At 33.0% G+C, this 12,461-nt stretch overlaps 1 long non-coding RNA gene across 1 annotated transcript; it reads left to right on the top strand.

Annotated features, from left to right (window-relative positions):
* The first annotated feature begins 231 nt into the window (after positions 1-231).
* Positions 232-10,293, top strand: LOC148601882 (uncharacterized). Its single transcript, XR_015917004.1, has 2 exons — positions 232-775; positions 6,011-10,293. It is a non-coding gene; the product is annotated as an uncharacterized LOC148601882 (long non-coding RNA).
* The last annotated feature ends 2,168 nt before the right edge of the window (positions 10,294-12,461 follow it).

Genomic DNA, 12,461 nt, shown 5'->3' on the forward strand with positions numbered 1-12,461 from the left:
AAAGTCGGTTTAGGACATTCAACTAGTGCTATTACGGCATCGCGGTCACTGATGTTTCTTGGAACATCTAATACGTCCGAGTATATGGTCAGTTACCCTAGTAGGTTTATTTATTACATTACTTGGATTAAAAATGTTCATTGTATCTATTATCTTATAATTGTTTATGACGAGGAGGTCAGAGTTTAAGTCACCGGCAATGATAATATTTTGATTACATTGGTACGCCAATTCAACAGCATGCTTTAATCGTGACAAATAGCTCTTATCTGTCCACTTCGGTCGGTAAGTGACACACAAAAGACAATGTAGACCACGTGATTTAACTTCTATCCATATGATTTCATCTCATTGATTTTGTTAGTGATTTAATCTGGATATACTTACTTCGTTTTTGGAGTAGATTAATATTCCACCTCCAGCTCTGTTCCGCTCTTTACGGACCACATTTTTTGAAAATGCTTCTAGTTCAAGATCTTTATCGTTTACGCTATCGTCACATTTTGACTCGGTGACTATCAGAATATCAAATTCATCCGCAAAATTTTCCAAAAACTCTAATTTATTTCGAACACTACGGATATTTATGTTGCAAATAGATAACGAATTTTCAACAAAATGGATTTTATCATGATTCGGAGGACCTGGATTTTGCTCGACATTACCTATGAGAAGTGTAAAGTGCAGTACGTATAGTAGAAATAATACATTAATATTTGGTGCAGCAGATTGTAAGACCGAAAGTGAGACCACGAGAATTGAACACCTAACATTGGTAAGTAATATTGTAACGAACGACGGAGAAAAGTTACTGTGTATCAAAAAACTTAGCTTAAGACTCCACTGCTGATATCAAGTAGTCCTATTGCTGCCTTGTAGGCTTTAACACGATTACCCATTGGTTGAGATAATAGGTACATGTAAGCAATTTCGAGCAGCAACATTTCTGTCTGTCAGAATCAGTACACTCACATCACACATAAAGACTCCATGAAAATGGCAAATGTATAATGTAAATAAACGCAGTCGAATCTTTGACGAGTTGCTACATTAGAACATAAATTATATAATCAACATGAGTTAACAAATCTTGTAGTAATAACAGTAATAATAATAAAGTAAATACTGATATATATATACACATAAAGATATTCATAAGATCTTCTTGATTATATTCATATGAGGTACAACTAGTGGTAGTGTCTACTGTTTTTTTTTTGTTGTCTAACTATTGGCAACAAAATTTGATCACCATCTCAATTGAAAAGATGGAATGATTTCTAATTTGTTAGAAGTTTTAGCACCACCCCCACCCCCCGGACAAAAAAGGAAAAAGTTCGGAACATAGTTCTGTTTATGATACATACTTTTACTACTTTACGGAACATACATAAAAGAAAAAATATTCTTATGGTAAAAACAGTAATTTCAAAAATAAATGGCGTTTATGTTTTCATACAATGACATGCCAAATCGGCAGGTATACTACACGCATAAATCATGGTTCAGGTTCTCAAGTTCAAACAGGCAAAGTGGTAAAAGAGAGATAGTGACCAAGGGTATATTCTAAAGCTATTCAACCATAACTTTAAATGACTAGATGTAACCGAACAAATTAATTTGCATAATTAGAAAGGTCAAAGGTATTTGAACAGGGTCTATTTTCCGACGGACTTTTATCTGAATTACGAAAAATTATATAAAAAGCTAAAATTGAAATCTGATGAGAGTTGGTAAGAAACACCGTAAACAATTATTCATTTAGAGCTGCGCATAAAATTTACATAGCACATAGAAAAAAAAAGATCAGCAAAAATTTGCATATTCAGGGAGGTCAAGGTGTTTGAAATGTAAACAAATGCGGTCAATCTTTTTTTATGGGGGTGGTTTTATTTATAAACAATCGTATGGATCTGATAGGATTTAGACTAGCAAGTTTATTGAAATACTGTAGAGTTCACCAATAAGAACATCGCATAATAATTACGGATATATAATAAAAATAAGCAATATTAAATACAAACAAAAAAGCTATTTGAGATTATGCAAGTTTAGTCATAAGCTTCGGATTTACATTTTTGGAATTATGAAACTTCGAGGTCACTTTGATCGGATGTTGTCCTTCATTGAAGTTCTAAGTTTTGGTCATTATTGTTGGAGGAACCCATTCGAGTATTGGTCTAACCCCAGATCTTGATGCAGTCGCATCCTCCTTTCAATTACCGCAATCTCATCGAAGTTGTTGACCATACGGTTGCGACTGTTTTCTGTTTCTTTTACATATATTCTACCGTCAATTGTCCAGTATGCATTTATAAGTTTGTTGTATTTGAGTTAAGCAAGCTTTTTGGTCAAGTTGGTTCTGTGTTGGGTGAGGTTTTCAGTGATAAACGTACCATTTGGATCATTTTTCAGTATTTTTTTTGTTGGAATAAACCTGGTGTCGGACTTTACATGAAATGAACCTAACAATAACCTGGTACTTGCCATTGAAGGGTTTTCCAATTACGTGGGTCCCCCCAATGTCATTAATTGTTAAGCCGAGTCCTAGTTTTGTTGTTACATACATTGAGCACAAGCTGATCTGTATCAACAGGGTGCACTACTCTTCCGCTATTGTCCACAGGCACAGGAATATTATGGAATCGTAGGCTAGTTCTACGAGAGTATTGTTCCTGATTTTCTATTCTGCTTTCCAGTTCACATATCTTTTTATGCTGGAAATTAAGCTCAGCATCGTGTTCATTGATAAAGTCATTTTGTTTGTTGACTGTCGACTCAAGGGATTGAATTTTGGGGAATTGGCTGCATATTTTCTGAGAATGAGAGTCGATTGTTTCTTTTTTGTTGTGAAATTGTCTCTTTCAGTGGTCCGATCTCAGTTTGTAGACAAGCTATGACTTGTGACTCAATCATTTCTGCTATTTTCTCACCTATTTTGTCAGACAAGATAGGAATAATTTGGTTAATAACATCAGGACTGGTTATATGGCTTCGAGTACTTTACTTGTAATGTCCTTTTTAGATGCTTGTGGTTTGTTGGTTGGTGGTTTGGCTTGTTTACCCTGTGGTTTGTGAGGTGTCATAGCCGGGATAGTTGTAAGGTCGCCGACTGAACCACAATTTCGCCTACGTATCTGTCGTTTTTCTTGTTTTTGTGTGGCTGGTAAATTTTCAGGGCTGTCCGGGCATTGTCTTTTTGACCATGTAGAAAGATTAGGCTGAGAGCTGCACAATAAAGGGACCTCATCTAGATTAACAGATTTCGCCATGTTTGTTATAGATTATGACTTTACTTTGTTCGACTGGTCAACTAGGACTGGATACCCCTATACCTCCCATTTACGAATCTTTTTGTCGCCAAAAATAAACTAAAGCATTTTTGTATTTTTTAGCTTTGTACTTTGTATACCTCGTTGAGGCATAAAATCTTTTTTTTCACGTTTTTGATTCTTCGAACTTTTTCTATCTACAAAGCGAAGTAAACTAACATATATATGTAACATCATGTATGCCATTGTCTCAGTTTGACAATGGTACTACGAAAGTTGCGGTAAGGTTTTGGGGTAAAATAAAAAAAAAATGTACCCCTAAACCACCGAAAAATCGCTTAAGTTGACGTTTTTGCATATCAAAACCCCTAGAGTACTTATGCTTCAGTAAAAAATTGCTTATTTGGTATTTTCTGTTTGGTATTATCACAATTAATGCATCTGGAGTTATTTTTTATGAATTTTGGCGATTTTCGTAGTCTGAATTTTTCCAAAAAAAAAAAAAAAAAGCGAAAACCGGATTTTCGATTTTTCCGTTAAAAGTCACATAAATTCGACTCTACACGTTTTTCACGTGCTCAACTGAAACGTTTCAAATTTGATATCATTCGATAGATAATTTTCCACATAAATAAACCACGAAAAACTAATTTTCAAAAAAGAGCTTTCAAAAATGTTAAAAATACTACCCCTACCCCTAGAAAACTAATCTCAATATCAAACAGAATCCTCTTTCACATCATGCATACCGATACCGTAAAACTCATAATTCATAATTAAGATAGTGATGTACCAAACCCATATGATCAATTCATGCGCTTAGATTTTCCTTTTAGGGTTACAATTACTATAAAATCGTAAAATAGGAAATTTTCAGAATTTCAGAATTTCTTCTGTATCACCCGTTATTTCCATTTTTTTTTTTTAGAATATCGTACTTTAAACAAGCTTTAATGGGATACAGTGCATTAGTATAGTGTCTTAGCATCCAAATGAGCCCGAGTAATCATTATTAAAACCTGTTCAGGTCAAGTTAGGCGAAAAATTGCCCCCCCACCACCAATGAAAAATTAAACTTCACCATGAATTAAAATGTTAATTTTTCAACATATCAATGTATCAAACATCTCTTCCCACTTAAATCTACCTCTACCACTTAAATCTGCCCAAATATGAAAGAAAATGACTTTTTATAGCGTACATGAATGTACACAATGTCTATCGGGCATTTATTATGGATATTTTCTTGTATCAATCATATTGTCAAGCAAATATGCTTTAATTGTCCCGAAAACAACAGAATATTTAAAGAGTTATCAAGGGGGCCAAGGTTATAGCGGTAATCAAAAGAATGTAATCCAGGGACAAAGACTAGACATGGAAAACAGACATACACAACAAAGAACATAAAGTAGCTAAAATCATACAAACAAAGTAACAAAAGTAAATGAGCAACTCGGACTCTGTTAAAAACTGGGAGCATGGACCAGGAGCACCGGTAGGGTAAGCGTCCTCTGCTATGTAAAAAAGAAATTGAAGGAAACAGATTATCACTCATTTTAGCACGTAAATATTATATTTTTTTGTTTAAACACGATTCATAGTTTCTGTTATTTAGGAATATCGTTGTCAAGAACAGGTAGCTTTTTTAAAGCGAAAAAGACAAACATAGAAAAGGCAATTCGAGCCATGTACGATGTTCTACGTAAATGCAGATTACACAACTTATCTTTGGAATACCAGTTAGATTTATTTGACTGAGTTATACAACCTATTCTCTTAAACGGTTGCGAAGTTCGTGACATTGAAACTAATATTGTTATAGAAAGGGTGCATCTAAAATTTTGTGAGACCCTAATGCATGTCAAAAACTTAACCCGGATATTATGGTTTACGGCGACCTAGGCAGATATCCATTGGAAATAAAAATAAAACTGAGGGTCATTATACTAGTTACTGGAAAATCTGAAAAACTGCCTGCGATTTTATTCAACTTTACTCTTAAAAATATGGCGATAGAATACTCTGGGTAAAAAATGTTCAATCAATACTGGATGAGTGTGGTTTGTTTTTTGTTTTGAACGAACAACACGAACATAATTGCATCTAGGATATTTCTGACATTTAAGCAACGCCTTTTAGACCAATTTCAACAGTCGTTGAACTCAAAAGTGAAAAAACTCACCTAAATCTCTGAATTATAGATTGTACAAAGAAGATATTGGAATTGAAAACTATTTCAGAATTTTAGATGACAAAAATATTATTACTATTTTTATGCAGTTTTTGATTTCACCTTACATATACTTGACCCATTAGTGATTTAGGAAATATCTTGAACTCTCCCTTTTCCAAACATGAAATCAAATGGTCTCTCATATATTTTTCTTCGTAATGAGTATGAAGACCCCCAGTTAAACCACTTAATATACATAATTCAACCGTGTTTACAATTGCATATTAAACACAATCAACTGAATAGGATTGTTTCTGAATTTCTGTGATTTTGATGAGAAGCCGCGTTTTCTTTTGTTACACAAGTAAACCTGTGATAACTGGATTTCCTCAGAAACTGTCAATTTATCAAATAAACTATCTAAAACATAAGCCTGTTTTTTATCTGTTTGGACTAATATATTACCCAATTGTGCTTGCCTGTCTCTAAATTAAATTGTAAATTTTGTCTTGAATCTGGAGTAGATTTGCTTGTTCTTTTAAATTTCTACTGTTTTTGCTAGTAGGTGAAGATTTCAACAGGTTCAAGCTCTATGGTGATTTTTGCTGTTAGGATATGGAAGCATGTTATTGTATATGGGCATTGACATGATTCCTTGGAAACTGTTGTGACACAATACTTACCACTTCTACCTTGAACAATAAAAGCACCCTGAGTGTGTACATGAGTGTGACTACTTACTGCTGGGGAAATTGATGATTCTGGGAGCAGAGACAACTTTTTCCTGTACTTGCGATGTGTCTGATAAATTTTCCTCAGCCTTACATGCCATTTTTTCACCCCCGAACTCATGCTCCGCTTGATTCAAGGACAGACCATTCATAGATTTGATGCTCTTTTTTTATGTTTTCTATTATGTCAGAAGGTGCAATAAGTTTAACTCTAAGCCTAATTATGTCGATAAATGAAGATTTTTTTCCCCACGAAAAAAGTTCGTCCTGTCAAGATTTTGGATTTATCTCTAAATCAATTTAAAATACCAAAAAGAACTTTTATTCTTCTTTAGAAATCATTTTAAATTTTGAATGCCATCAAATAAAACAAGTTATAGCAAAAAATGTATCGGAAAATGCCGTCCCGTTTTAGACCAACCCCTCTTCCGGTGAAAAATCATTCATGAGTAACATGTTTATTCTTAATTTGTCAAATGTTATTGAGTTTTTTGTAACCGTGTTGATTGTGTCGATTTTAAAAAGAAACGTGTTTTGATTTATATATAACCTGTGTAAATCACTGATTTAAGACTTTCAACAAAGAAGGATATTAGAAAACTACGACTTTCGGGGTTAGAAGAAGTATTTTACAAATGGATAATTGTAGAAATGTAAAAGAAAGATGTTACAGAAAAAGAAACGACATTAATCAAAGCAAGTTACTAACAAACTGCATGTTAAAGTGCTAAAAAATGCATTTCACGAATTAACATTTAAACAATCTACGATTAAAGAAGACAGAAAGTACAGAGAACAAATGAGCAAGTAACAAAGTTATAAGAAACGCATGAACATATTTATGGCGGATATCCCCGTCCATAGACGAGGGCTTAAATAACGACACGAATAACCAGCCCGTAGTAGAACAGTGACACAACTGAGTTTCAGAGATTTATTCGATTCTTATAGGGCTAGTTTCTTTATACTTTGTTTAAAGACACAGCTTTTGTGTTGCACGAAATTGCAACCGTTGTGTAGCAAAATTCTGTTGTGACATTGTTCATTTCTTTAACTTCATCTATGATGTCAGAAATTAGACTTTCATGCGTCATACAAAGTTTTACCACAACTGTAGTCTGAAGACCTTTAAGACATTTCATATTTGAACATTATATAAATCGTTAATTTACTTTGTCATGTTCGGTAGTGTACAGAAGACATTTGACAAATAAATAGAAACAATAACCCCTTTCCACTTACTGATTTTTTGACATTTCGATCAAAGCTTAAGGGAAAAAACCTAGATGCTTTTCTCTCTAAGAATTAGGCAAAATGTGTTCAAAGGTGTGATACGTTAAAACTTTTTTTTTTGCATTATCAAAGTATTTATTCCTCATATTCTACAGAATTAGCCATCAGTTGTTGGTAAAGTTTGCCTTTTTATGAAATTGAGAGGTAAAATTTAGTTGAAATGCACTGTGGGCAATGGTATTCAAACATATTTGAGTCACAGATGCTTCAGGATAAATATGAAAGGCTTTTCGGTTATTTTCAAGATGTATTGAAAATATTTGCGGCAAAAAAGACTAAAATGAAAAAAAAATGATGTGCCACCAATTACCTGATTCTTACACAGAATCTTACTTAAAGCTGCTTTAGTTGCCAAATTTGTTCAGTTTTGATTCAATTGAATTTTGCTGATTCAATGAAATAAGTTTGTAGTAATACGATTGAAGCAATAAATGTCGATAATACCTGCAGAATATTTTGAAAACGTTTTTTTTTAATCAGAGAAGATCGGTAGCTCTGATCTAATTATTTTTCGTCATTACTTTCGAAGAGTGCCGACAGTAAAAATACTTTAACCTTGGTAAAAAGAAAAATAACACTAACGGCTACACAGGTACAAGCACGTGTCTTCTTTTCATTTCATTTCATCTTCTTCTTGATTAGTTTTCAAATAAATAATGACCATATTTAAGCCACATTATATCACAGTACGTAAATTTCAAAAGGATCCTTGCGTTATATTCGAAGTTTGACAGCTAATGCAGCTTTAATCATTAGACAGAATGGTAATTTCCCGTTCAAAATATCAAAGGATTTTGTCCCTGCTGCTTTTATTAAAATTTCAAATTAATAGGAGACAGGTGAAATCTGAAACCCTCCTGCAAAAACATTGGTTCATACTCCCAATTAGTCTATGACCTACTAATATTAGTCTAGTCTAATTCTATGTAACTGCGGTTTTATGCTTTTGTACATTTTCAAACTTATAGGAGGAAATCAAAAGAAGTACATTGTACTAGTAAGTGTAAATAAATTATATATTTCAAAAGGAGTATTCACAGCTTCATATGTCACCTTTGTTCCGAGTCCGCTAATTCCAGAAACCTAAAAATCAAACTAAAATTATTTGACTTGTTTGACTAACCTCAAAAAGAAAACACATCATTTGTATCAAATGAGTTGCAGTTTCAAAAATATAGATTTTATATTAAGTAACAATTATGAAAAAAAGCCAATATATAAATTGGTTCATACTGATTGACACCTGACGTGTATTATATAAACAACAATATATACAAAGATCGATGATCTTATGAACTGTTGCTAAAATGATTTCAAGATGGAATATGGAAAATTTATTGAAAATTTGTTAATTAGGTAATGGTAGTACAATGTATTTCAAATCCATCGAACGCTTGGACTATCAACGCTTTCAATTGATATTGAACATTTGCAGTTAAATAAAAAAGATTGACAAATAAAACCACAATGATTTGGAAGTCATGGTAAAAAAACCACGTTAATAGCAATTGATGGATTGCCGACTTGAGAATTTATAGCATGCCCTTTAACATATTTGCCGTTTGCCGGCCCTCCTTCAATCTCCGAAACATAGGTTGGTAGCTCCTTTGTTTCTGTTTCCAAGATTGGCTTTCCTTCACCTCTTTCAAGAAATACACATTGCAAATATGATCAGGAACAAAACTATGGATCATCAAAATTTGGGTTTTAAAAGTCAAAATGATTCAGCCGCTGATCAAATTGTTGATATAAACACGCGTTCTTCAATTCAAATATCATCTAAAAAACTATTAACACGGTAAATATTGCTTTAAATTTTGCGTAATCCATTAAGTTTCATTCATATATATCGATCAAAAATAAGATAAATTAAATACACTGTCACTCCGATATTGTTAACAATTCGCTATCCTTTATTTTGTCGTTTATAGTTTGTAACTTTTTACATGCATTATGAAATTTTACCAAGTTTAAAAATCGTAATGCCTTCCCTCTTACTACATTCATAATTTATAATGAACGATGTACCGGGAATGGCAATGGCGTATATATCAGAGACAACAATTCCATCTGGATGAAAAATGTCAGCTCAAGGCTACTCGTGGGACTTGAATAAATGACGATGAAACCCTCACACCATAGGTCAGGCTGTAGCTGGCTTTAAAACAACATTATACACAGGTACAGCGAACTAGTTGCCCTTATATACTCCAGCAAATTGAAAGTGAAAACGAAACAATACATGCAGAGGCCAGAAATTACCGACTTGGGACAGGCGCAAAAAATGCCCTTGCTAGATTCCTCCGACGAATTTTTCCGAAGAAAAAAATTGCCCAAAATCTTATAGGTCTAGTTCTGCTTTAACGAAAACACGTTAGAAGTTATAAATCTTTAGTTAAGTGGATACATAATATCTTCTCTTAAATTTATTTGGCTTTTTTAAATTTCTTGAAATTTTAGTCAGTGTTTTACATTGATAAAAGAAGCAAAATATATAAATTTCAAGACATTTTAACCACACGTTTCATGGTAATAATTTCAATGAACATATGGTAGCTTCATCAACAAAACTTTTGATCACTAAAATGTTTCGAGTTTGATATCAGAATAAATTTCCCAAGATCTGTACATGGACTTTAAACTCTTTCTAATTTAAATTTGCAATTCTAATTTTTCCAAATCCCCAAATCGCCATTGTTAGAGTTAACATATCATATTATATACCAAACTGTACGGAATAAAATTGGAAAAACAAGTATAATATTTTCATTGTGAAAATAGTAAACATATTCTTTAAATTTTGAAAAAAAAAAAAACAAAACATGGGGAAATTTATTCCAATAGGAAAACTTGATTTCCAATTGGAATATCGACTTTCCAATTGGAAAACCAGCTTTCCTATTGGAAATTCGCATTTTCCCATTGGAGAACGAGTGCTCCCATTGGAAAAAAATTCTTCCCATACGAAAAAAAATCCCATTGGAGAAAATTTCTTCCAATTGGAGAATTTTTTTCCAATGGGAAAATAATTTTTCCAAACGGATTTTTTTATTTCCAATGGGAAGTATACTTTCCAATTGGAAGATATATTTCTCAAGTTGAAGATAAAAATTCCGCTTGGAATATATATGATACTGAAGATAGCTTTAATTTCTCCGTTATTTCATATATTCATGAAATAAAATTATTTGATTGATATACCTGTATAAGTCGTGAAGTGAAAAGTAAACCTTCATTTTCCAATTACAAAATTTTAATAAAAATAAATACAGAGAAATGTACATGTACAGGTATAAATGTGTGTGGTTTTATAGGGGTCTAGCTAGTTTTACAGCATTTCTTCACATTTTTTTTTCGTGAAAGGCATTACACATCTAAATATTTGATGAACTGATTTCCACTACATGTATTTTTCAACTTCTGAAGTCTTTCTTTTCCAATTCCATCTCATTTATTCGGCGACAAAAGCACATGCCTCTTTGTACAGCAGTCAGTAGAGAACTTATAAATGAGTTACAAGTACACCTGAATCAGCCAAACACGATGACTTTTCGTACCGTATTGTCAACTTTCCTTTCATATCTGGAAACATCCCTTTAGCTCCTGCTTTTGGAATTTTCTTATCACACGCTATTCCAGAGTTTGCCTTAATAACACAGATTTTCGTTCTGTGCTACACTTCTTGTAATTAGGATTTTTGGGTTATGTTGCAACAAGATTGAAGTAGAAGTTTTATGGTCATCATCATGAACTCGCGGGTCGTGACGGTGTATCCATCTGCACCATGAAACGAATTTTTTCACCGTGTCTTAGTTTTCCTGTCCTCTTTCGCCTACCCCTGACTTGAATTTTAATGAACAACTTGGCGGGTCTTTCCAGGAAAGCAGAGAATGCTTATCCTAGAGGTGCAACTGGTCCATACTTCCAGTTTTTGGTGGAGCTCATTTACTTTTGTTGCTTCGTTCGTGTTGTTTTGGTTATTTCTTTTTTTTTAATTTAGCTGCTTAATATGGTGGTAATCAGCACTTGAAATCAAGTTTTGTGTAAATTTGAGCAAAAATTTGATTAGAAATGAGGAAAAACTCACTTCCATTACTGCGGTTAAGGACATATAAGCATTTCCCTATGGCAACATGGAAAATCCATTTTTGAGTACTTTTTTTGCTTTAGGTGCCCTTTACTTGTCATGTTTTATTGTGAAAACACTGTATTTACAAATTTAAAGCCAAAGATATCACCTTTTGCGAAAATTTAAAGATTTAGGGTTTTTGACATGTGATCAAGAAAAAGGGGGAGGCATGTCAGACATAAATTTTTAAAAATAGACCAATTTTTCAGAAAATGACTACTTTTAAAGGCTATCTCTTTATTAATATTGTTAAAAAAACAAGTTGTGATTGATTTTTTTTATTTGAAAAGTCAGAAAAAGTTCTTTGCAAATATTTAATGCATTTAAGTATGGTAGAATATTGTCACTTTTTTGCTCGCGCAACTTGGTTACCCTATATTTAAAAATCAAATATTTAAAAAAGTGCATGTCACATTTCACTGAAACTTTGCAAATGCATTCAGTATGTGTATAGGAAGATACTTGTATAGTTTTTTATTTTTTCTAAGACAGAAATTGATTCTTTATAAAGGTTACAGACCACCAATTCAACCAATGAGCATTTGGAACATACACAAAAATAGTCCTACGCAGAAATTACCCCTGTTCCTCATAGTGCTGTGAAAAAAGGTCTCATCTCATTTGAAAAATTTAAACAGTTTCTGAAAGGAAAAACATTTCTGTACATTTTATAGGTGCATTTTGCTTCTTGTGATGTGAAGCCTAATTTCCATAATGATTTCTAAATATACCCCTATCTTGTGAAAACACTGGGATTTCCCATGCTGTTTATAGACACTTCACTTCCGGTGACCAGTACTGCACTGCAAGTCTGCTAACCCCACATGCCATTCTGAGGATTGTGAGCTGACATATGTAGA

This window comes from Perna viridis, chromosome 12 (genome assembly GCF_037379345.1).
Source record: "Perna viridis isolate PV_CMFRI_1.1 ecotype Kerala chromosome 12, ASM3737934v1, whole genome shotgun sequence".
Lineage (NCBI taxonomy): Eukaryota > Metazoa > Mollusca > Bivalvia > Mytilida > Mytilidae > Perna > Perna viridis.